This window comes from Bidens hawaiensis, unplaced genomic scaffold, assembly GCF_021521415.1.
Source record: "Bidens hawaiensis isolate Kalapana, Puna unplaced genomic scaffold, B.hawaiensis_p1.1 tig00001960_1, whole genome shotgun sequence".
Taxonomy (NCBI): domain Eukaryota; kingdom Viridiplantae; phylum Streptophyta; class Magnoliopsida; order Asterales; family Asteraceae; genus Bidens; species Bidens hawaiensis.
This window is the reverse complement of record NW_027491108.1, coordinates 637,246-663,719: the sequence shown is the minus strand read 5'-3', so window position 1 is coordinate 663,719 and position 26,474 is coordinate 637,246. Positions and strand designations below refer to the sequence as shown.

The window sequence follows — 26,474 nt, the reverse complement described above, 5'->3', positions numbered from 1 at the left end:
CGAGCATTTATCGGAGGTTTTTTGTGGATATTTGAGCTCTGGATTCGGTTTGGCGCCAAATTGATGAATTTGGGGCGGATGAGAGGTAATTAAAGGATGAAATGGGTAGCATTGATTAAGGACTTTAAGGACAAGGTAGGGTTAACAGGGACTGCGTCTTCTGCGTCATCTCCGTCATCATCACCATCCGCCTCCCATTCGCCATTGTTCAATGATAATAATAATAATAATAATAATAATAATAATAATAATAATACTAATAATAATGCCACAAACGATTACTTCTCCTCGTCGTCTTCTTCTTCTTCTTCAAGGTTAGGGCTCTTCTGTGTTTTGTGATATTATTATTGTAGATAGATAGATATTAATGTGATGCAAATTGATTATTGTTGCTGATGATATATTATTAGTATAGAATGAGATTGTTTAACTTGTGATGGAATGCTTTGAGGGTTTAAGAGATACACATTAGCTTTAAGTCGTTGCATGTTGCGTCCTATCAAATTTGGATATGTATAATCTGGATATTAAAGATGCTGTTAATATAATATGCAAAACCGATCATGCTCTGTTATTACTTCATTATCCTACATTACGATTTGTATTTTGAAAAAGAAAGTTAGTTGTGTGAATTTTTGAAAAGGTTTGCCAAAAGTCTGGTGGTGGTATATTGGAGTGTCATACTTATTATCATTTAAGCATATTAACCATAGTTCACATTATTGCACCTGCAATTCCTCTTTTGCATCAGGTGTGGCGGTCATAATATAAATGTTGTATTTAACGAGAGTGAGCGGATGTTGGAACACAATAACGATGCTTTAAATTGTTAGTAAATTTAGTGTCAAATAACATTGAAAAGCAAATAATTAGTAAATTTAGTGTCAAATAACATTGAAAAGCAAATAATGAAGTCCAAAAGAAGAGTCCATATTTGATTATTAGAGTTAATTTTGGTGCCGCAACTTATAAGTTCCTTTTACTTGAGAGTAAAATGTTTAGGATTACTAGATGAAGCTATTAAATTTTTGAAGATAGCATTACAAAGACACAAAACTGAAAAAGAATCTTTATGTCTACATTGAAGTGGAACATTACTGTCTTGAACCACTAAAATATCTAGAAGTGATTATTTATGTAAATTACCACTCATTCCTAATTTCCTAAAAGTGATTATTGATGTAAAATGTGTGATTATTATCATCTTGTATCACAGAGACAAATATGAATTGGAATTGGACTTTAAGAGATATTGGGAAGAGTTTCGTTCATCGTCTACAGAGAAGGTTCATGTGCACAATTATCTTTCTAGTTTTTCTCGTGCATAATTATTATTGTTGCATGTTTATGAATTTGTACCTCTTTATGCAGGAGAAAGAAAAGGCCTTGAATATGACCATTGACGTCTTTTGTAGATTTGTAAAGCAACATTCCAATGTAGAACAATTGATTACTATGTATGACATCATCTTCATTCTTCACCTGTCTTCATGTCTTTCCTTTATTCCATTTAAAGTTATAGTGCATTATCAGCAATTGCATATGTATTGAACTGACGTGTTCATAATAGTTCAGGGTGATCTTTTGCAATAAATGAAAGTGTAGGGACTAGAATTGCAAATGATCCAGTTGTGTATTAAACCTGAATCATTAACGAGTGACTTATGCAAAAGTTGAGAACAATTCCCCTCTCTCTTAGATTCTATTCGTTCTCAACTTTTGCATAAGTCCTCAACAGAATTTAAACACAACTGGATCATTTACAATTCTAGTCCCTGAACTTTCATTCATTACAAAAGATAACCCTGAACTATTACAAGCATATCACGAACCTAAATGAAAATGAACATGAAAGCCGTTGCACACTTGTTCTGATACTTTCTACAGAAGATCTATATCATTTATGTAACTTATGATGTATTTAATTAACCAAACATGGCTTTTATGCAGGATAGTAGATACACACATATTTTGTTTTGTGGTCGGTAGAGCATTTGTTACAGATATTGAGAAGTTAGGATTGAGTAGCAAAGCAAGAGTGTTGGAGATTGAAAGCTTGATAGACTATTTTTCAGAGGTCACAGAGGTTTGCCTTCAAATTCTTTCTGTATTTCTTGAATGAGTTATAAGTTTGTTCAATCTGTAATAATATTTGTGTGCATGTTTATGTAGGATGGAATTCAACCTGTTTCAAATCTTTTGCAGGCAGTCGAATACCTTGTATTTGGGGTATATTCTTAACTTAACCCTGAATATATTAATCTGAAATATGGACTTATATACGTTGTTGGCAGCCTACTGATAAACAATCTCTCCTTGCATCTGGGATCTTGTGTTGTCTCGTTCATATTCTCAATGCCTTTTTGGGTCCCGATAGACAAAATATGAGGCATAAGGTTACTTCCATTGAAGACGAGACAGAAAACACAGGTCCAGATCGACGGCTTGAGGTATACACATACATTTACATGCTACTATTTATATATGGATAACGCATATATTAATATGCCACTATATTTGATCACGTTCTTGAAGGTAGAAGGTAGTATTGTGCATATTATGAAGGCATTGGCAGGTCATCCTGCAGCTGCTCAGAGTTTAATTGAAGACATATCACTTCAACTACTATTTGAAATGGTTTCTAATGGATCTTTGATATTCATTTCAAGATATAAAGAAGGTCTTGCACACTTGCACAGTATTCAGCTACACAGACATGCAATGCAGGTGTCCTTTAAACTTAATTAGTTAATAATGTAGCCTATAATATGGTTGTTATATTAATTATTTTAGCATCAATAGATGTATCTTATATAGTTTTTATTCAGATACTTGGTCTTCTTTTGGCTAATGACAATGGAAGCACTGCAAAGTATATAAGGAAGCATCAGCTGGTAATAATCACATTCTATCCCACTGAATTATACTGGTTCTTCTATTAATATGTGGTCTTTATTTTTGATTTTGTAAAATGATGCTTTATAAACGTGTATCTCATGCATAGACTACTTGTATCTAGGTAGCTTGTACCTCATTCTCTTAAGTGGTTAGGGAGTAAACATTTTCTTTCTGTCACTTGAAGTCAACAGATATGATACAGTTACTAGTGACTTGCAGATGAAAGTATTGTTAATCAGTGTGAGGGACTTCAAACCAGAAACTGGAGACCCTGCATATACAATGGGTTTTGTGGACATGCTGCTTGAATGCATACAGTTGTCATATAGACCTGGTCAGTTGTTTTTTCTGTCATCTTCAAGCTGGAACGTAAGTTGACTCTTTGATAAAGTCAAACTGCATTTCTTATGCAATCTTTCAGTCATTAATCTACTTGATGAATGAGCTGTTTTAGGTAATGTGTGATAAAATAAGTGCTTAAAAAGAAAGGAGTAAATAGGTTATGTGTGTCAAGCGGGTTGAAAGTCTCCCAAAGTGCATTTTGTTGCACAGACCTAAATCTTTTTTATTAAAAGAACAGACTAGCATTGGAAATCTGGAATAACCCTTTGTAATATGTTGGAAAATTGAAGTCACTCAACTTTCATTAGGTGTTCCAATCCTATGCATTCTTTTTATAAATGTTAAAAAGTTTTAAAATTAATTAAGGAAAATGAAACATATTTGTATCTTGGTTACTGTTTAGTGAATATTTTTTTTCTTTCAAATTTAACTATTATGAAACTAGGATCTTTTTAGTGAATTTTTTATCACCTTCTACTTCAAGTTAATTGGAAAAGAGTTTCACACTTATTGGTAACCAAGGTTTATATATGCTTTATTTGCCTAAAATTTTGAAAAAAAAATAAAATTCTAACTTTTATAAAGAAACTCCATATGATTGTCTAAAGTTCTCATTATGCATTTATGCCTACTGAAAACAATATGGTTTGTAGAGGCTGGTGACATCAGGCTCAGGGAAGACGTGCGTAACGCACACGGATACCAATACCTCGTTCACTTTGCATTAGTTCTTTCAAAATATCACAATTATGAAACTTTTGACTCAGCAACAGACGCCACGACATCACAAGCTCTTTCACCCACTCTCTCCAGGTTGCTGGATGTTCTAGTCAGTCTATCTCAAACAGGCTCAACTGACACCGTGTTGACCAAGTCAAAGAATAACCGCAAAAGTCAAACCTCGTCTTCTGACCACGGTTGGGAAAAAGACAGTTACAAAGTCAAAGACATCGACGCCATCCAAGTATTACAAGACATTTGTTTAAAAGCTGATTGTCGAGAGCTACAAGCTGAAGTGTTAAACCGAATGTTCAAAATATTTTCATGTCATCTTGAGAATTACATGCTGTGTCAGCAGTTGAGAACCGTTCCATTATTGATCCTAAATATGGGCGGTTTTTTACCTTCTTTACAAGAAATTATCCTTAAAATTCTTGAATACGCAGTGACGGTTGTTAACTGCATACCTGAACAAGAATTACTTGCTCTTTGCTGCTTATTACAACAACAAATCGCATCTGAATTAAAACACACTATTTTATCATTCTATATAAAATTATTATCATTTGATCAACATTACAAAAAGGTGTTACGTGAAGTTGGTGTGTTGGAAGTTTTGTTAGGTGATCTCAAACAGCACAGGTTTTTAGTGGGTCCCGATGACAATAATAACATTGATGATCCAGAAAGGAAGTCAAATTCGAGTGGGTATAAGAAACATTTAGACAGTAAAGATGCGATTCTTTCGTCTCCAAAGCTGTTGGAAACTGGGTCCGGGAAGTTATCGCTTTTTGAAAATGAAGGCACGGTATCCATTTCGTGGGATTGCTTGTTTTATTTGTTGAAGAAAGCAGAATATAATCAAGTGACGTTTCGTACGGCTAATGGTGTAAACGCGGCTCTTTCGTTTTTGGTGTCGGATATTCACCGTCCCGGTGTTTTGCGCGTGTTATCGTGCTTGATTGTTGAAGATTCTGCTCAGGTTAGTTAAGTTTTATATTTGATTATTGTTTTGTTTTTAATGTTTGATTTTAAGCTTCTATTATCATTACTAATCTTTCATCAGTTCATGAAACACATTTACTATTAAGGGTTAGTGCCATAAAAAGTAACTACTTTTGGTCCAATATAATATTATTTTCAGGTAACCATGTTTTTCTGCAGAGAAAAGTCCGTAAACTTATTAAGATTATTTTTTGATAAAAACCCTAAGAACTTAAATAAAATTCCAATTTAATATATTTTTTTCAGGTAACCATGTTTTTCTGCAGAGAAAACCCCGTAAACTTATTATGATTACTCTTTGACAAAAACCCTCAAAACTTTAAAGATGCCCAAAATTTACCTCCAATTTTATGCTCATTAGGTTCATTCCGAGGAACTGAGCACACTGGTTGAAATTTCAAAAAGCGGGATGGTCACTAGTTCTTCTGGATCTCAATATGATCTTCAAGATGATGCAAAATGTGATCTTTTTGGAGCAATATGGCGTGTATTAGGAGCCAACAGATGTGCTCAAAGAGTATTCGGTGAAGCCACTGGGTTCTCTCTTCTATTAACAACACTTCATAGATTCCGCTCGTCTCTTTGCATGAAAGTTTTCACGTACTTACTGCGAGTGATGACAGCTGGCGTGTGCAATAATCCTGTTAACAGGGAAAAGTTAAATTCAGTTCTCTCATCTCACAGTTTCTATGATCTGTTATCAGAGTCGGGTTTGATTTGTGTGGAGTGTGAAAGGCAAGTAATGCAGTTGCTTCTTGAACTCGCACTCGAGATTGTGCTCCCGCCTTTTTCGACCCCAGAAACGAATGTTGTCAGGAACTTATCGGCTAGTTTTCCTATAGTTACTCAATCAGGCTCGTTTTCTGCTTGGAAGGAAAGAGTGTATAATGCTGGTGCACTTAGGGTATTGATTCGTTTAGTGTTACTATTTTCTCCAAAATTGCAGCTTGAGTTGCTGAAGTTTATTGAAGAGCTTGCTTATGCGGGTCCGTTTAATCAAGAAAACCTCACATCTTCAGGTAACTAACTTTCTTTACATATGTAACGCCAAGGCTTGAGCATGGCTCGCTCAACCTATGAGAGTTCGATCTCGAGCATGATTCGTTTCTAGCTCTATTTCTAAATCTCGAGATTGGCTTTTGAGTAATTTTCCAAACCTCGAGCATCGCATATATTTTTTTAGTTAGTTTATATGCCTTCTAGTTATTTTTTTATATATATTTTAACTATTATTTAGTTATTTTTATCATATTTTTATATACAATAGTAATAATAATAATAATTATATAAATGCATATTTAATATATTAAATAAAAATTATGCAAAGAATAGGCTCGTGAGCCAGCTCGAGATTGATAAGTGAAGCTCATGCTTGGGCTTGTTTATTAAAAAGCTTATTTTTCGGATCAGGCTTGTTTGTTCGAATTGATTCAAGCTTTTAACAGGCCGATCTTGAGTTGCTCACGAGCGGCTTGGCTCGTTTACACTCCTAGGTTGCCAAATGGCGGGGCCTGGTAACGGGTCAAAAGTAGAGGTGGCAAATGGGTTGGGTTGGGTCGAACGAGTCATGGGTCGAAATGGGTTTGGGTCAGAATGGGTCAACTAAAACAAGGGTTGTTTTGGTTTAGGTCATAATAGGTTAGGGTCGGAACGAGTAAGAAGGGTTTTTTTTAACGAGAATAGCGACGGAAACATTTTAGTGTTTTTAGATTTTTTGTTTTTTATTTATATTTTGAGTTATGATTTTTTATTGTTTTTTTTGAATTTTTTCTAAGGGGTTTCCTCCTATTAATAACAAAAACCCCTCAAAAAAATATTCAAAAATAATAATAAAAAAATAATAACTCAAAATATAAATCAAAAACAAAAAAAGTAAAAAAACTAAAATGTTTCCTTCGTTGTCCTCGTTCCATAAAAAATAAAAAAAAAATAAAAAACCACCAAGAAATCGAACCGAAACCGAAAAGTTGACGGAAATGAAACAAAAAGACAAAACCGAACCAAATCAACGAAATCAAAAAATCGATCAAAACGAAACCAAAAAAAACTGAAACCGAACAAAAACGAAACTAAAAAAACGAACACAAACGAAACAAAAAACCAAAAACGAGTCCGGAATCGACCAAAAGAAACCAAAACCCAACCCGTCCTATGTGAAAACTCGTGGTGGCTTGAAACCTGAACCGAACCCGTTCCAATCTCAAACTCGTTTCGTGCCGAAACCTGGCTAGTGCGGAAAACCGTTCCGATCCGAAACCTGTCACATTTCCTTAGGACACTAACCCACATCGACCCATTTCTTTGAATATGGCGACCCAATTTGACCCGAAAATTACAAGATGAAATTTCAAATGACCCATTTTGTTAAAATCCTTGACCCAAACCAACCCATTTAATTTTTAAAACAACACAAATTGACCCATTTGAAATGGTTTGGGTCAAGATTGCCACCCCTAGTCAAAAGGGTTCGATACAAAATGGACATTTTCAGTATCACTCAAAGGTTTTAGTATACTCCCACTATTTTATTTTATTACAGTGTTTTTCTCTACCTTTATAAAGTAGATAATTATTATTACTAACTTTCCCAATTTTGTCCTTAATTAACTTTATCGTAAATGTTGCATTTCAGTGGTATTTGTAATGCATTAAGGGTAAAACTGGCATTCTATTAACTAAAAATGCATAAATTGCATGTAGCTTAAATCCTATTTATTTTGGGAATTGGGACAAGGGGAACGTCTTTATATGCTTTGAATAAAAACAAGCTGGTCTGTTTCTTTTTAACATAATCTTGTTTTAACCATATTGGCATGTCGGATGTAAAACATACCCTGTTCATAACTCATAAGCGGGTCAAAATTTCCAGCTCCTTTTAGAACAACTCTTACTTATTTTGCCATGTGTGTTTTTGTTCAGGCTGTGTTGAACTTCTTCTGGAGACAATATATCCCTTCCTTTTGGGTTCATCCCCTCTACTTTCCCCTGCTTTAAAGATTGTTGAAATACTTGGGGCTTACAGGTTAAACTTTATCTTCTTTTGAAGTTTTATCTAAATTGCTCATCTTTCTCATGCATAAGTCTTGTGGAGTGAAACTTTTATTATTAACGGCTAAATCCATAAAAAAAGGATAACTAACCTTTTTAGGTCAGAAAATATTGTCTTTATCATGTTGATTGAAGGGAAACAAATTTCAAACATTTTGGTTGAGGTGATCTGAGTATCTGACCATAACTGGTCAAATGATGTTGTAGCAACCAACTTGTTGGTAACTTTTAGGGGTGAAACGAGCTTGGGCTCAGCTTGTTTAACTTTTGAGAGCTCGAGCTCGAGCTTGAGCTCAGCTCGATTCAAACTCTCTTTTAAAAGACACGTACGTCTTATTTTTAGGCTCGGGCTCATTTAAGCTCGGATCGATTCAAGCTTTTAACGAGCCAATCTTGAGTAGTTCACGAGCAGCTTGGCCTGTTTACACTCCTAGTAACTTTTAACCATGTTAACCTTTGACGTGACATACGGAAACCGGTTTTTTAGGTAATTTCCATAAATCAAAAGAGTAGGCATTGTTTTCAGGTTATCAGCATCAGAACTTAGAACAATCATAAGATGTCTTCTTCAAGCGAGACAAAGGAATCCCGGCCACATTCTTGTTAACATGATGGAAAAGATTGTTATTAAACAAGACACGACTTCAGAAACCGTCCCTCTTGCACCCTTTGTAGAATTGGATATGAGAAAAATCGGATATGCATCAATCCATGTGTCTTTAGGCGAGCGCTCGTGGCCCCCAGCTGCAGGTTATTCATTCGTTTGTTGGTTCCAGTACCGCAATTTCTTAAAACCAAACCCGACCACAACCACCAAGGGCCCACAAACCCTACGCCTATTTTCGGTCGGTGCTATAGAGGGCGGTGATACGTTCTTAGCCGAACTTCGCCTTCAAGATGACGGAAGTTTGACCCTTGCAACGAGTAACTCTTCATCTTTGACTTTTTCCGGGTTGGATTTGACCGAAGATCAATGGCATCATCTTGCAGTGGTTCATAGCAAACCGAACGCTTTGGCGGGGTTATTCCAAGCGAGTGTCGCATACGTCTATCTTAACGGAAAGCTTCGAGACACAGGGAGATTAGGTTATTCTCCATCTCCAATTGGCAAGAGTCTACAAGTAATAATTGGCACACCGATAACGTGCGCGCGTGCCAGTGACATTTCGTGGACCCTACGATCTTGTTATCTTTTTGAAGAAGTATTGACACCTGGCTCGATTTATTTCATGTATATTTTGGGCCGAGGGTATAGGGGTCTTTTTCAAGACCAGAATATTTTGCAGTTTGTTCCTAACCAGGCGTGTCGTGGGGGTAGTATGGCTATTTTGGATTCTTTGGAAACAGATTTGGTGTTGACTAGTCAAAGGGGTGAGAGTGGTAATAAGCTAGGGAACACTAAGACTGATCGGAGTGGAATCGTTTGGGATTTTGAGAGATTAGGGTACCTGTCATTACAGCTGTCCGGAAGAAAACTTATATTTGCATTTGATGGAACGTCTACAGAAGCGTTTCCGGCTTCCGGAACTTTGTCAATGCTCAATTTAGTTGATCCATTATCAGCTGCTGCTTCCCCTATTGGAGGTTTGTCTATTACTTCTGACTAAAGGTGTAAATGAGCCCGAGTTCTGTTTCTAAAGCTTGAGCTCGGCTCGCTTATAATAGTCTTTTTAATTATAAATATATTAAATAAAAGTTATAAAAGTAATAGGCTCATTCAGGTTTGCGGGGAAGCTCGAGCTCTTTTATTAAACAAGTTAAATTTTAGGCTCGAGCTCTTTTAAGCTTGGCCCGTTTTGAGCTTTTAGTAGCCGATCTTGAGTTGCTCTCGAGCAGTTTGGCTTGTTTACACTTCTATTTGTGACTGATAATAAGTCTATATCATAAAAGTAAAGGCAATTTTGACCTTTTAGTTATGAATTTGTGAGTGATAACAACCGTCTAGAATTCCCTTATTATAAAACTTATATTAGATTCTCTGTATGCGGTTTCTAAAGTTTATAAATAACCTTTCTTCAGGTATACCGCGCTTTGGACGTCTTCATGGTGATGTTTATGTATGTAAGCATTGTACAATTGGTGAAACCTTGCGTCCGATTGGTGGAATAGCTGTTGTTTTAGCTCTAATTGAAGTAGCAGAAACCAGTGGCATGCTACACACAGCACTTATGCTGCTCGCATGCGCACTCAATCAAAACCCACAAAACATTAGAGACATGCAAGCATTCAGGGGCTATCACTTACTAGCCCTCTTTCTGCATTCAAGAATGTCAATATTCGACACGCGTTCACTTGATATCTTTTTTCAAATCACTGCTTGCAAGGCCTCGTTTCCCGAACCTAAAAAGTTGGAAGAAGTCCAGAATACTATTTCACCTCCGTTGACCGAGAACGAATCCGCCTTTGACGAATTGACTTTATCTAAGTTTCATGATGATGCGTTTTCAGCTAGTTCTCAAGAAGATATGGATGATTTCTCCATGCAAAAAGACACTTTTAACCTTATTTCAGAGCTCGATAACGACATACCAACTGAAACATCAAATTGCATGGTTCTTTCAAATCCAGATATGGTTGAACACGTGTTATTAGACTGGACCGTTTGGGTAGCAGCCGAAATCCCAATCCAAATTGCACTTCTCGGGTTTCTTGAAAATCTTGTCTCGATGCATTGGTACCGAAATCATAATCTTACACTTTTGAGAAGAATTAACCTTGTGCAACATCTCCTTGTAACCCTACAACGAGGTGATGTTGAGGTTCCCGTGTTGGAAAGGCTAGTTGTGCTTTTAGGAGTTATCTTGGGGAACGGTTTCGTCATTTCTGAGCTTGAACACGTCGTTCGGTTTGTGATCATGACTTTCGACCCACCAAAACCGACCTCACGGATTCAAATAATGAGAGAATCAATGGGGAAGCATGTTATTGTTAGAAACATGTTGCTCGAGATGCTGATCGATCTTTTGGTCACAATTGCATCTGAAGAGTTGCTTGAACAATGGCATAAGATTGTTTCATCGAAGTTAATAACTTGTTTTCTAGATGAAGGTGTTCATCCCACAAGTATGAGATGGATCATGACTCTTCTTGGTGTTTGTCTTACATCATCATCTCCTACATTTGCTTACAAATTTAGAACAAGTGATGGATATCAAGGGTTAATGCGAGTGCTCCCGAGTTTTTATGATACTCCCGATATTTATTATGTTTTATTTTGTTTGGTATTCGGAAAGCCTGTGTATCCAAGGTTACCAGAAGTCCGCATGCTTGACTTTCACGCGCTAATACCAAATGATGGAAATAATGTGGAACTTAAGTTTTTAGAACTTCTGGATTCTGTTATTGCAATGGCAAAATCAACATTTGATAGGTTGTCGATTCGGACTCAAGTTGATGGTGGCATTGTGGCGGAGCTTGTGGATGAATATACTGATATGGCTGGTGATCTTCAGGGTGAAGCTTTGATGCATAAAACTTATGCAGCACGCCTTATGGGCGGTGAAGCTTCGGCTCCGGCGGCTACAGCTTCTGTTATTAGGTTCATGGTTGACCTGGTGAAAATGTGTCCTCCGTTTTCTGCTGTTTGTAGACGGGTTGAGTTTATTGAGAGCTGTGTGGATCTTTATTTCTCTTGTGCCAGGTTCTACTTTATCTTTCTTGGTTGTTGTTGGTTTTCTTAATTAGAAAGTTCTAGCCTGTAAACAAGAGGATCCAAGTCCGCTTGTTTAGCTTACTAGAGCTCGAGCTCAGTTGTTTCAAGCTCTATTTCTAAAGCTCAAGCTCGGCTTATTTCAAACTCTACCTCTAAAGCTCGAGCTTGGCTCATGAGTAGTTTATTAAGCTCGAGTTCGGTTCGGCTTGACTTGTTTTTATTTATTGATTAGTTGATATACATATAAAGTTGTTTATACATATAGTTTGATTATAATATAATTTTAGTATATAGCATAATGCATTATAGTTATTTTTATAGCTATATAAATTACGAAAATTGGATTTTAATAATCCCAACTTTTTATTATTGGCCGATAATAATCCCAACTTAGTTTATTCCCACCAGTGGTCCCAAATTTTAAAAAATTGGCTCTCAATGGTCCCCCGTTAAAGAAAAACCTAACGGCGTTAAGTTTTTTCCAAATTTCAAAATGATTTTTTAGAGCTTTTGATCGGAAGACGGATACAAGTCAATTGATGTAAAACTTCGCTTGAAACGATACTCCAAACAGCTTAATTTTTTGTTAATTTGAAGTTCAAACACCCGATTTGAAGCACTAATCAAGCCATTTGAAGCATCATTTCAAGCTAAGTTTTACGCTAATCGACTCGTATCCTCCTTCTGATCAAAAGCCCTAAATAATCAGTTTGAAATTAGGAAAAAACATAACGCCGTTAGGTTTTTTCTAACGAAGGACCATTGAGAGCCAACTTTTTTAAATTTGGGACCACTTGTGAGAATAAACTGAGTTGGGATTATTATCGGCCAATAACAGAAAGTTGGGATTATTAAAATCCAATTTTCCTATAATTTATTAGTTAATTTATATACATTTAAAGTTGTTATATATAGTGGGTTCAAATGAAAACTCCTCTTAAAGAGAAAAATTAAAAACTCCTAAAGAATTAATTTTAACTTTTAAAAAAAAAATATATTGTAGTTTTTTTTTCCTTTCGTTCTTCTTATATGTTGATATTGTTAAAAAAAATAAATAAAAAAACTCTCGTCGGTGTAGTGCATATGTGCAATAGTTGTATTGCATATATGCAAGAGTGTTGTATTGCATAGAATACAGCACTATTGCACATATTTAATACACACTATTGTATATATGCAATATAAGACTATTGCACACTAGTGCGTATATGTAATACAACACCAATATAACTAGATTTCACAGCTACATATGTGCATTACATTGAATTTTTTTTTTATTTTTTTCCCGGTGAAGAGTAACAAAATATAAGAAGAATGAAAGAAAGAAAAATGAAAATATTTTTTTACTTTTAATTAAAAATAATCTTAGGAGTTTTTAAGATTTCTCTCTAAGTAGTTGTCTCTTCATCCTTCCCTTGTATCTATATATATATATATATATGATCAGGATCATGTGAGAACTTTTGTGGAATTGAGAACTATGAGAACCATTTTGGACCACAAAAAAACCCAAAAATAAAAAAAATCATAAAACAAACAAAACACAAAAATAAAAAGGTATATTGGTTTTTAATGATATCAACTATTGCCTTTTGGTCACTGCTGACAACTAATGAATTGACTATTAATGGTCCCAACTTTTAAAGTATTTGTTCCTAACGGTCTGCGACTAACGAAATCCTAACGTCGTTAGTTTTAGGTTGCAGGAAAAACGGTTTTGGCCGGAAACTCAACTTTTTCCCGAAAACTCTACATTTTCGTCCCAAACATCTTGGTAACTTCGTATCGGACCTTTAGGAACCTTTTTCTAGTAAAAGCCCCAGTTATTGAGGTCGTCGGAAACCTTAGAACCATTGTCATCAGTTGATGGTGCTCAAGTGGTGGTAGTTGGTTAGCGGTGAGTCCATTGGTGGTGGTTGCGGTGTTTAGGTGGTGTTTTGCGGCAACAAATTTGAATTTTCCGGCCCAAAACGTTTTCCCGACGACCTGAAACTAACGGCGTTAGGATTCTGTTAGTCGCGGACCATTAGGAACAAATACTTTAAAAGTTGGGACCATAAGTAGCCAATTCATTAGTTGGGACCAGCAGTGACCAAAAGACAATAGTTGGGACCATTAAAAACCAATATACCAAATAAAAAAAGTAAAAAAACCAAAGTTCTTATTTATCATCCCGGTTTCTAAAAAAAACGTAAAAAAAAATCTCGGTTTAGCTAAATTATACATATATGTACACATATGTTTTTTTCCTATACACATATGTATAATTTAAGGTAAATGATAATGTACATTACGTGACTAGAGATTAAATGAAAGTATACATATGTGTATAGGTATAATACGAATTAAAAAGAAAAAAAAAATTCGGTTTTTTTTTAATGAAACCGAAATGAAAAATAAGAATTTTGGTTTTTTTACTTTTTTAAAATTTTCGTTTTTTTTGTTTTATAATTTTTTAAATATTTTTTTAGTGGTCCAAAATGGTTCTCAATTTGCCAATGGTTCTCTTAGGATCCTTACCATATATATATATATAGGGGATGGATCTTGCGAGAAGTCAAGTTACAGTGAGAAGTGCGAGAAATCAATCTGGGCCACTCATCTAATTTTCAATCTTCGATCATTAAAATATATGAAAATGGTATTAAAATAATATAAATGTATTCTCTCTCTAATTAATATATATAATTAAACCACATGAGTTACATTTCTAACTAATATATTAATCTAATCACAATAACTAAAAGATTAAAAAAATCAATAAATCTATAATACAATAAATTTATCTTTTTGACCCTATCTCTTGAGTTCACCCACACAACTACAATTTTTTCCTACACCTCTTCAAAATTTTCATACATATCTTTAATTTTTTCATACATGTCTTAATTTTTATTCCTACACATTTTCAATTTCTTCGTACCTATGCTTTTCGTCCTACACATCTTCAATTGTTTCCTACACATATTCAATTTCTTCCTACACATCATTAATTTTTTTTTCTACACACATTTTATTTTCTCATACACAACATATTTTTTCCTAAACAACTACATTATCTTCAATTGTTTCTTACGCATATTCAATTTCTTCCTACACAACATTAATTTTCTCATACACATCTTAATTTTTTTTCCTACACATTTAATTTTCTCATACACAACATATTTTTTTCCTACACATCTACATTCGTCGTACACTTTTTTGTCGTCCTACACATCTTTAATTTTCTCATACACATCTTGTTTTTTTTCCTACACATTTTCAATTTCTTCGTACACATTTTTTTCCGTCTTACAAATATTCAATTTATTATTATTTTTTTCAAAAGAGTAATCAATGATGAAGATACTATTTTGCTTAAATCTTATAAATTAAAAGTTGTTTATTGGTGAAAAAAGAACAAAATTAGATCTTACACTAACATAAAATAATTAAATTGTAACTTACAAATCGTAAACTTTTGGATATTTATGCTTTGAGCTTTTATTTAGGGCTAGATGAGATAAATTAAATAATTAATTATTTTATTCTACCTAAGCCAACCTTTTCATATTTATTTTAATGCCTTTCAAATTTTATTAATTACAATAAATGCAATAATGTTTCAGCCATTGATTAATAATCTAATGGTTGAGATCACTTCTCACTATAAGAATCACTTCTGAAATGAACCTAATCCTATATATATATATATATAGGGTAAGGATCCTAAGAGAACCATTGGCAAATTGAGAACTTTGAGAACCATTTGGGACCACTAAAAAATCCCTCTAAAAAAATATTAAAAAAATTATAAAACAAACAAAACCGAAAATTTTAAAAAAGTAAAAAAATCAAAATTCTTATATTTCATTCCGGTTTCATTAAAAAAAAAAAAAACCGAATTTTTTTTTCTTTTTAATTCGTATTATACCTATACACATATGTATACTTTCATTTAATCTCTAGTTACGTAATATACACATATGTACATTATCATTTACCTTAAATTATACATATGTGTATAGGAAAAAACATGTGTGTACATATTATACATATATGTATAATAAAAAAAACCGATTTTTTTTCTTTTTAATTCGTATTATACCTATACACATATGTATACTTTCATTTAATCTCTAGTTATGTAATGTACACATAGAAAAAAACATGTGTGTACATATATGTACATATTATACATATATGTATATGTATAATTTAGCTAAACCGAGAATTTTTTTTTTACGTTTTTTTTAGAAACCGGGATGATAAATAAGAACTTTGGTTTTTTTACTTTTTTTATTTTTGTGTATTTTTTTGTTTTATGATTTTTTTTATTTTTGGGTTTTTTGTGGTCCGAAATGGTTCTCATAGTTCTCAATTCCCAAAAAGTTCTCACATGATCCTGATCCTATATATATACACACACATATATATTTAGGGTTAGGTTAGGATAAAAACCCACTTGAGTTGTGAAAACTCTAGAAACCCATTCTCAACCACATGTTTTTAATTAAAGATTAAATCTTGTGGTCCACAATTAAAGTTAATAAAAAATGTAAAAGTTTATTTACATTTTCTCTCTCCTGAAAACATATATAAAAATTACTAAAAAAAGTAGCAAAACATTTTTTTTATGTTTTCGATGTTTTGTATTAAATGTAACAACATATATTACATGTAACAAAAAAAAACGATGTTTCATAAGGTTTTCTTAACTCAAGAGGGTTTTCAAACTATACTTCTCCTATATATATATATATGTATGTATAATCTGTATTATTATTATTATTTCTGGGCGGGTTGGTAACAAGCAAATTTTAGTACTTTTTGTCAAAATTTTAAACCTTCGTAATAAATGGTTAATGCCTTAAATGTATGAATAACATTGTAGGTCTGCTCATGCTGTGATGATGACAAAAGAGCTGTCAGCAAAGACGGAAGACAAAAACATAAATGATGCAGATGACAACAATGGTGGTTCACAGAACACATTTTCCAGCTTGCCATTTGATCTAGAAGAACCTGTTAAACCCTCCACAAGTATCACAAGCTTTCCTGCAGTTCAAGGAAGTGCAAGTTCTGAAGACACCCCTGTTGATCCAGACAACATCGATACCACCAAAACTGACAATAACCCCGTCTTGTCCCCACCCGAATCACAAAAATCTACTGAAGAAGTTGACCCGCCATCCAACAGTAATCAATTGAAAGAATTTAAGGAATTCAATTTCGATGACCTCAAAATCGCTCCCATTAAGGTACACCCAACAGGGTCACCACGTTCTCCGTCTTTAAGCATTTATTTTTTTCCCAATATTATCCGAGCGCTCGGGCTCTCGGTTTCAGTCAGTACCCTCTCCATCACAAGTTCTCAGTTTCACATGTTGGCTAGGATCCGCTGCGTCGCCTTCCGTGGTATCTTCCGTGTCTTTCAGTGAATTTGGGTCAACTCCCGAATGGAAACCCGTATCCCAAATCCCAACAAACTCGGTTGCTACAGTCAACCCGAAGCTGCTTCTTGATGTTGATGATTCTGGGTACGGTGGCGGCCCGTGTTACGTGGCAGCAACCGCCATTCTAGATTTCATGGCGGAAGTTCTTGCGGATCTTGTAACCGAACAGATAAAAGCAACGCCGTTTATTGAAATTATTTTGGATACCGTCCCGTTGTATGCCGAACCCAATTCCGTACTCGTTTTCCAAGGCTTGTGTCTTACTAGACTCATGAACTTTCTAGAAAGACGGCTTTTGCGCGATGACGAAGATGAGAAAAAACTTGATAAAATGCGTTGGTCATTGAATCTAGACGCATTATGTAATTTGATAGTTGACCGTATGTATATGGGTGCGTTTCCTCAAGCATCTGCGGTATTGAAAACACTCGAGTTTTTGCTTTCGATGTTACAGCTGGCGAATAAAGACGGTAGAATTGAACAGGCACCGCCAGCTGGTAAAGGGATTCTCTCAATCGGGAGAGGAACAAAGCAACTCGAGGGTTACTTGTACACGGTTTTCAAAAACATGAACCGAGTTATAATGTACTGTTTTCTTCCATCTTTTTTAATATCAATTAGGGAAGACGAGTTTCTGTCACGATTAGGGTTACAAATGGAACCGAAAAAGAGATTAATAGTTAACGATTCACAAAAAGACAGTGTGATGGACATATGCGCGGTTTTACAATTATTAGTAGCTCATATCAGAATAATATTCTGCCCGTGTAACCGTGACACCGATTTAACTTGCTGTCTCTGTATAAACCTAATCTCACTTTTACACGACCAACGACCGAGTGCACGAAACTTAGCTGTGGACATCCTCAAGCATCTTCTGGTGCACCGGCGGGCTGCGCTTGAAGACCTGCTCGTTTCAAAACCGAATCATGGCCCGGTTTTGGATGTTTTACACGGTGGGTTTGACCTTCTGCTTACTGGAAATGTATCTGCGTTTTTTGAATGGCTTTATGTATCAGAACTACTTGTTAACAAAACTTTGGAACAATGTGCTGCAATTATGTGGGTCCAGATTGTTGCGGGTTCTATTAAGTTTCCAGGAGTTATAATAAAAGGACTGGAAGGTCGACGCAAGAAGGAAATTGGGCGAAAATTACGGGAGTCGATGAAATTGGATCAACGACATTGGGAGCAGGTTAACGAGAGGAGATTGGCATTGGAATCGGTTCGTGACGTGATGTCGACCGAGTTACGAGTCATTCTTCAAGATAAATATGGGTGGGTCCTACACGCCGAGAGCGAGTGGCAAACACATCTTCAACAACTTATGCATGAACAAGGTATATTCTCGTTACCCAAATCGGTTACAAACAACGGGCCTGAATGGCAACTTTGCCCAATAGAAGGCCCATATCGAATGCGGAAGAAGTTGGAGCGGTGCAAACTGAAAGTAAACATGGTTCAGCATATTCTAAGCGGGAATTTCGAATTTGTGAAGGAGAAAATCGAAACCGATGTTATCGATCCAAATCTCGTCCCCGAACCGGACCCGTTTGCTAATCTTTTGTTAAACGAATCGTTGTATGACGAACCGATATTTAAGGTATCCGACGGTGTGAAAGTGGGATGGAATAATATTAACGATTGTGATAGTAGCATTAACGACGGCAGTCTTCACTCGGCTGCTGAATTCAGTATCCGGTCCGGCTCAGTAACCGCAACGATGTCAGAAAGTATTCAAGAAAAGTCAGCATTAAACTCTCCAAGGAAGTCAATCTTAAATCCTTCAACAAGATTTGATGAAATTAGGGCAATCGAGGATAAAGTGGATAAGGAATCGAGTAACAATGGGGAGTATTTGATCCGTCCTTATTTATTACCAACCGAGAAAATAAAATTCAAATACAACTGTGAACGCGTCGTGGGTCTCGATAAACATGACGGGATATTTCTTATCGGTGAGCTTTGTTTATACGTCATTGAGAATTTCTACATTGATGAATCGGGTTGTATATGTGAGAAGGAAACCGAAGATGACCTTTCGGTTATCGATCAAGCGATAGGTGTGACAAAAGATTTCTCCATTGACTCACAGTCAAAGTCAACACCATGTTGGGGTATGATGGTAAAATCACACAGTGAGGGGAGGGCGTGGGCCTACAATGGTGGCGCATGGGGGAAGGAAAAGGTGAGTAATAGTGGGAATATTCCTCATTTGTGGAGGATGTGGAAGCTTAATAGTGTTCATGAAATGTTGAAACGTGATTATCAGTTGCGTCCCGTTGCGGTTGAGATATTTAGTATGGATGGGTGTAATGATCTTCTGGTTTTTCATAAGAAAGAGCGGGAAGAAGTTTTTAAGAATTTGTTGGCCATGAATCTTCCTAGAAACAGCATGTATGTCGTTTATATGCCTTTTAATTAATTTTTTTTTTCTATTGAGGTAGTATTTACATGTGGGTTGGGTAGGTTTACTGAGCCAAATTTTGTTAAAATGATAGTTCTTTTTTTTTCCTGTTTTTTTTTTTGGGTTTTTGTATACTGTTCGGTCTCAGTTTTTAGACAGGGCTTGGTTCGGTTTTAGTTTTTCTGATTTTACCATTTGGGCTAGAAACTGCAGGCCTTTTTTTAATCAGTTAATGATTAATTGACTATTACACATTTAGCCAAAAAGAGTTTGGGCTACATTTATAATTTTTTTATATAAATTACTTAAAATCATTTTTTTTTTGTTGATAGCCAAACTGAAACTGAACTGAAAACCGGTTTTTGAAAACAACATAAAACCAAACTGTTGGTTCCTTGTTGGGTTTGGTTAGTCTGTTATTCCGTATACTGTTCAGTTATTTCGGTTTTGTGCACACCCCTACAATCACCAGTTATTTGTGCTTTTTGCATATTATATTTGTAATTTCTCTCTTTAGGGTATGTTTGGTATCTTCACATCTTAATAATAGGTGGCAACATGGGTGGTTTGGTAAAACATGTAAACTTATAAGGCAAGTAAAAGTGGGCCAGGCTAACGTGGCAATACCTTGTTATTTATTTCCCGTAAATAGTAAGAAATATGAATTAGAATTACAAAAAATATTACAAGAATGATTTTCCTGTTTGTATTATGACATTTAAGTGGTTCCAAATGCTTAAGGTTATGTTATTATATGACCCGAATTGACCTGATTTTACATAATGGGTTTAGAAGTTACTGAAACTTTTTGTTCTTTTAAAATCAGGTTGGATACCACAATTTCAGGATCAATGAAACAAGAATATGCATTTAAGATTATGGCCAAGTCCTTCTCCAAGAGGTGGCAAATTCGAGAAATTAGTAATTTCCAATACCTGATGCATCTCAACACGCTTGCGGGTCGCGGGTATAGTGATCTTACACAGTATCCGGTCTTCCCTTGGGTTTTGGCAGATTATGAGAGTAAAAATCTCGACTTAACGAATGAAAAGTCGTTCCGTAAACTTAACAAGTCCATGGGTTGTCAAACAGAAGAGGGAGAAGAAGAGTTCAAGAGAAGGTTGAATTCTTCATTTATATATACTAATGTAGATTCGATTACTAATGAATGGGTTGATTCTGGTTGTGTTTTATTACTAATGGGGTAAATAAGTTTAGTTAGGTTAAATGAATATAAACCTCCTAACTCATTTTATCCAGAATGCTTGGTTATTATTGAAATAATATAGTTTTTGTAATCGAATGTTACAGACTAATTATTTATCAAAAGTTTGGATACAAAGTGTTCCGAATCAACCCAATAGCACCCGCATCATAAAGTTGGGATCTTCTGTTAACTTGAGAATAGGGTTGTAAACGAGTCGAATCGAGCCGAGCCGAGCCAGGTTGGGCTCAGGCTTGGCTCGTGAACTTGAAGTGCTGAAATGTTGAGCTTGAGCTTGGCTTGTGAATTGCTCGAGCCGAGCCAGGTAGGGCTCGGGCTCGGGTGTTCATCTTAACGAGCTGAAATGTTGAGCTCGAGCTTGGCTCGTAAAAAGGTTGGGCCAACTCGTTTGACTTTTAAAAAGATTTCATTTTATAATTTCACACATACTGATATATAAAATAAAATATGATAAATTTTTAACATACAAATAGTGCGCATAACTATATACATATATATATATATATATATTAAAATTTGGGCTTTAATTTTAAAGAGTCAGCTAAGCGAGTGTAACAAGTGAGGCAAAGAGCCGAGCTTAGCTTGGTTCAGGCTTGTCTTGTTTACAGTTTGTGCTGACTCTTCTCAGATCGTTTACAAAAGAGCCGATTTCGAGGGAGTTTTGTTTTGAGCTATTTTAAAGCAAGCCACGAGCTTTTCAAACAGCTCTACTTGGGAAATCGTGAACTTGTTGTCTAGGAACTTGGGTTTATTTTACCTTTTTTTATCTTTTGTGTTTTATGGCAGGTTTGAGAGCTGGGACGATCCTGAGATCCCAAAATTTCACTATGGTTCTCATTATTCTAGTGCCGGGATTGTTCTTTTCTATCTTTTAAGGTTGCCACCATTTAGCACTGAGAATCAAAAACTGCAGGGTGGTCAGTTTGACCATGCTGACCGCCTCTTCAACAGTGTAGGGGACACATGGTCAAGTGCTGCTGGAAGAGGCAACACATCCGATGTTAAAGAACTTATTCCAGAATTCTTTTATATGCCGGAATTCTTGGAAAACAGATTTGATCTTGACCTTGGTGAGAAACAATCAGGAGAAAAGGTCGGTTGACTTTTTTCGTTTGTGTTCGTTAATTTCTTTTAAAAATTGTTTCTGTAATTTTCAAATGTTGAGAGTAAGTTGTCAAAAGAGGTTATGGGTCAAACATGTGTTTTTTAATATGGGTCAAAACAAGCTGGGCTAGGTTGACCTCTGAATATCTTTGTATATTTATACTTTTTTATGAATTGTTAATGTGTTAAATATGATTTTCAGTACTATATATTAAAATGAGGATAAAATCATGAATTAGTCATCAAGTTTCAATTTTGTTCCAGTAAATTCACTTGGTTTTTGGGCTGACAAAAAAACGGCCCAAAGTATTGTGTATGAGCATGAAACTTGGGCCTAATTTTTTTTGTTAATTAATAACTAATTGATTATTACATTTTTCGATTTGAAAATTTTGGGTTACACTATATTATATATTACTTTCTCATTAATTACTTAAAATGTTTTCGGTTCAGTTCCGTTTTCTCGTTTTCTGGTTGAAGGCAAAACTGAACCGAAAAGTTGGTTTAAAAATACGTAAAACCAAACCGTCTGTTTTTAATTGGGTTCGTTTATTTCAGTTTGCTTACATTGGTTATTTCAGTTACTGTTTGGTTATTGCGGTTTCGTGCACATCTCTACTTGTTTTCAACTATAAAAGCCACTCAAGTTTCAATATTGTTCCATTTTTGTGATTTTTCCATTAAATTGAATGGCCTAGATTGAACAAATTTCATATATGTTCCATTCTTGTCCCTAAATTTCAACATTCGTAAGAGAATTCACAACAAATAGTGAAACCGAGTTACTATCAGGTTAAGGCATTCAAACCATTTGACCCGTCATTGAACCGCTACAACTTGCTAATGTGTTTTTCAAACACAGGTTGGAGACGTTATATTACCCCCATGGGCCAACGGTAGTGCTCGAGAGTTTATAAAAAAGCATAGAGAAGCTCTCGAATCCGATTACGTTTCAGTCAATTTACATCACTGGATCGACCTCATTTTTGGTTACAAACAACGCGGAAAGGTACATATCAACATATTAACAAATTACAATAATCAGTTATCGAAACATTACTTATTTTGACAGGCGGCAGAGGAAGCGGTTAACGTCTTCTACCATTACACATACGAAGGAAGCGTAGACATAGACGCAGTCACCAATCCCGCCATGAAAGCTTCCATTTTAGCCCAAATTAACCACTTCGGTCAAACCCCAAAACAGTTATTCCAACGGGCCCACCCGAAAAGACGAATGAACAAAAGGTTCCCAATAAACCCACTCAAATATTCCAACTATCTCGTCCCACACGAGATTCGCAAAAGTGCATCTTCAATCGCGCAAATCGCGACATCAAACGACAAAATTCTTATGGTGGGCCCCAATAATTTGTTAAAACCCCGACCATACGCCGCGACTTACGTTGCATGGGGTTTTCCAGATCGTAGTTTAAGATACTTGAGCTACGATCAAGATAAACTTCCGTCGACACACGAAAATCTACATGGTGGGAACCAGATCCAGTGTGCGAGTGCGAGCCATGATGGTCAGGTTTTGGTAACCGGTGCAGATGATGGGTTGGTTTGTGTGTGGCGGGTCGGTAGCTACAACGGGCCCCGTGCACCACGTACATTACAGTTGGAAAAATCACTCTCGGCTCACTCGGCTAAAATCACGTGTCTTCATATTTGCCAACGGTACATGGTTATAATAAGCGGTTCTGATGACTGCAGCGTGGTGCTATGGGACCTTAGCTCCTTGGTGTTTATCAGAAAGTTACCCATGTTCACTTGTCCGGTTTCGGCTATTTATATGAACGAATTAACGGGTGAGATCGTGACGGGTGCGGGGATTATGTTAGCGGTTTGGAGTATAAACGGTGATTGTTTATCGGTTGTGAATGCATCACAACTTCCATCTGACTTCATAGTGTCGGTGACCACGTGTACGTTTTCAGATTGGATGGAAACGAACTGGTACGTGTCGGGTCACCAAAGTGGTGCGGTTAAGGTTTGACAAATGGTTCATAACTCTAGTGAAAATGTGCAACCGGTTGGGCTAGGGTTGGGGCTAGGGCTAGGTGATGTGCCCGAGTACACGTTGGTCCTTCGGAAGGTGTTAAGGGGTCACAAGCACTCAGTTACTGCCCTTCACCTCACGGGTGATTTGAAGCAACTTTTGAGTGGTGATTCGGGTGGCCATTTGATATCGTGGGCGTTGCCCGATGATAGTATGAGAAGTTCTTTTAGGCGGGGGTAATTTAGGTATATGGAAATGTTTTCGTCTTCCCCGTTAACCCTAGTGAGAAATGGGCTAGCCCGGGAGTACATGAAAAATGAGACGGGCTTATCGGGACACATGATACGTTGTTTATTGTATTTGTTTTGATAAACACGCGTGCGTGTGTATATAGAAGGGGTTAATTAAAGCTTAGATTATATAATTTGAATATGTATAGTTTTGTGCAATGGAGGGAGATGTGCTGCAAATTTGATAATTAGCATGAGTCAGGTTGAGGTCAAAATGGTAATTGAAGTTCAAGTGGTTAATCAAGTTTGTGTATTACAGTATTGCAAAATCCCAACTAGGCGCCAATTAATCCCAAATTAATCGCTAGTTCTCACCCCCCCCCCCCCCCCCGATTAATTTTGAGCTAGTCAGCCAAATCGGGTGAATGGTCAAATCCGACCAAAATCACAATTAATCGGACTTAGTCGACGTTTTATGGCGAGGTTCTGGCCAAAATCGGCAGTTTCCCACGAGATTCCAGCCAAATTCGGCAATTTCTAAAGAGATTCCAGCCAAAATGTATATGTGTATATATAAAATTGAAATTTACATATAAAAATGTGTGCATATATAAACTAAAAATTGAATATTAAAGTCGGATCTGATGAATCCTGATTAATCCCTAGTCCCCATCCACCACCTGACTAGTGATTTCTACAACACTTAGTACATATGTTTTCGGTCCACTACAAAGATAGGGGCCATAATTTTTTGGTGATACTTTTGTGCATTTAGTTAACCTTACAAGGCATTTGGGCAAAATAACACAGCTTCAAAAACTAACATACATGTATTGTTCATTTGGTCAAACTAAAGCGGTCAACCGTTGTCTCGAGTCCAATATAGGGTGTATGATCATGGGCGGTCTTTGTACTTACATAAAGTTGCTATCGTTGCAACTGAGCTCTTGATTGATGTTCTCGATGAGAATCAAGAACTGTTTGTTTTCACACCGTTAAAATATTTTAAAACGAATGTACAAAACTCAACACAAAGTCGTTTTATTCTGTTCGATCAATCTTAAATAAGTCCACTTAGAAGTTATATTCAATCAATGAAATATGTATGAACAAATAACATAATATATTAACAACTAAATCAATGAAACTAAGATGTAGTTGTCTTGTTCACTGCCTCTCCGGCCAGCGACGGTGTAGCTATCTTGTTCAGTGCCTCATAAAACAATTGGTACTACCATAACAAAAATGAACTTGGGACGTTAATGGTTAAAACACACAAAACGTGTATTATTGAGAAAGTTCACAACTCTTACAATTTCAATATCAGGTATTTGTAATCTAACCTATCATGTAACATGTTAGACTATGACTAGGATCGCTAAATAATATAACATAATAATTGTAACTAACAATTAAATCTAATAATGTTTAATTGTTTACAAATTATCCATTCTTTAAAACCCATAACTTAACCGTGCACACCAGGTAACCTGTTAAACCAAAATTCCCAACACCTCACTAGTTATTGAAGTGTAAGAAGAAGACAAGCTAAATAGATGTTGGATGGATCTATTTAAACATCATTCTATAGTGTACTATGGGCTTTTTCAGAAAAAGAAAAGTCCAAGTCGTTTTATTTAATAACTAATACGTTCATATTATAAATTTGTCTTTTTGTGGCTTTATCTATTAACCAAGCGAGCTGAATAGTGGATATAGAGAGGTCAGAGAAAGTTGACAATTGACAATACACCGGTCCATAATTCTTGCATACCTATTTTATTGTTAGGAAAATTCTCAAAATAACCTTTTTTAGTAAGAGAGGTCCTAAAATAGCCATTTTTTTCTCAAAATCTTTTATAATTTGGACTGTCAAGACGTATTGGAAAAAGATAAAAATAAAGATGAGATTTCGAAAGAAAGTCAGGTAAAAGACGAGATTTGGGGAAATAATGTCGGTAAAGTCCAAATTATTTGTAATCTTGGAGCAAAAATTCAAATTTTTCAGAAACTCTTTTAGTCAAAAAAACCGTCTTGAGATACTTTTTTTTATGTTTCCTACATTTCCCGTCCAAATTTTCAAATTCTTGAAAAATTATATTTTTACAATTATACCCCTGAACCACCATCACCACCTTGAACCACCACCACCACCACCTTGAACCACCACCATCACCGACGCCGTCGGCCCCACCCCATCACCACCACCGTCACTACCACCGTCAGTAACAAAAAAAATTGAACACAACACATACAACGCACCCTAATTATTATAATGCTGCTGCAGATTATGCCAAGAATAATATTGTTGCGGAACTCGAATCAGCCTCGCAATTGCGGGCTGCTGGATTCTTCATTACCCGAAGGCCATGGCTTGGTAATTTCTAACCCAATATTGATTCT

General features: G+C 35.8%; 1 pseudogene across 1 annotated transcript; it reads left to right on the top strand.

Annotated features, from left to right (window-relative positions):
- Window positions 1–96: 96 nt before the first annotated feature.
- Window positions 97–24,295, top strand: LOC143601231 (protein SPIRRIG-like; annotated as a pseudogene). Its single transcript, XR_013147617.1, has 19 exons — window positions 97–314; window positions 1,217–1,286; window positions 1,372–1,457; window positions 1,951–2,086; window positions 2,173–2,229; window positions 2,295–2,450; window positions 2,536–2,727; window positions 2,829–2,894; window positions 3,118–3,232; window positions 3,894–4,942; window positions 5,327–5,984; window positions 7,885–7,987; window positions 8,540–9,597; window positions 10,033–11,653; window positions 16,542–19,500; window positions 20,337–20,630; window positions 21,522–21,828; window positions 22,702–22,848; window positions 22,912–24,295. The product of XR_013147617.1 is annotated as a protein SPIRRIG-like (transcript).
- Window positions 24,296–26,474: the final 2,179 nt, after the last annotated feature.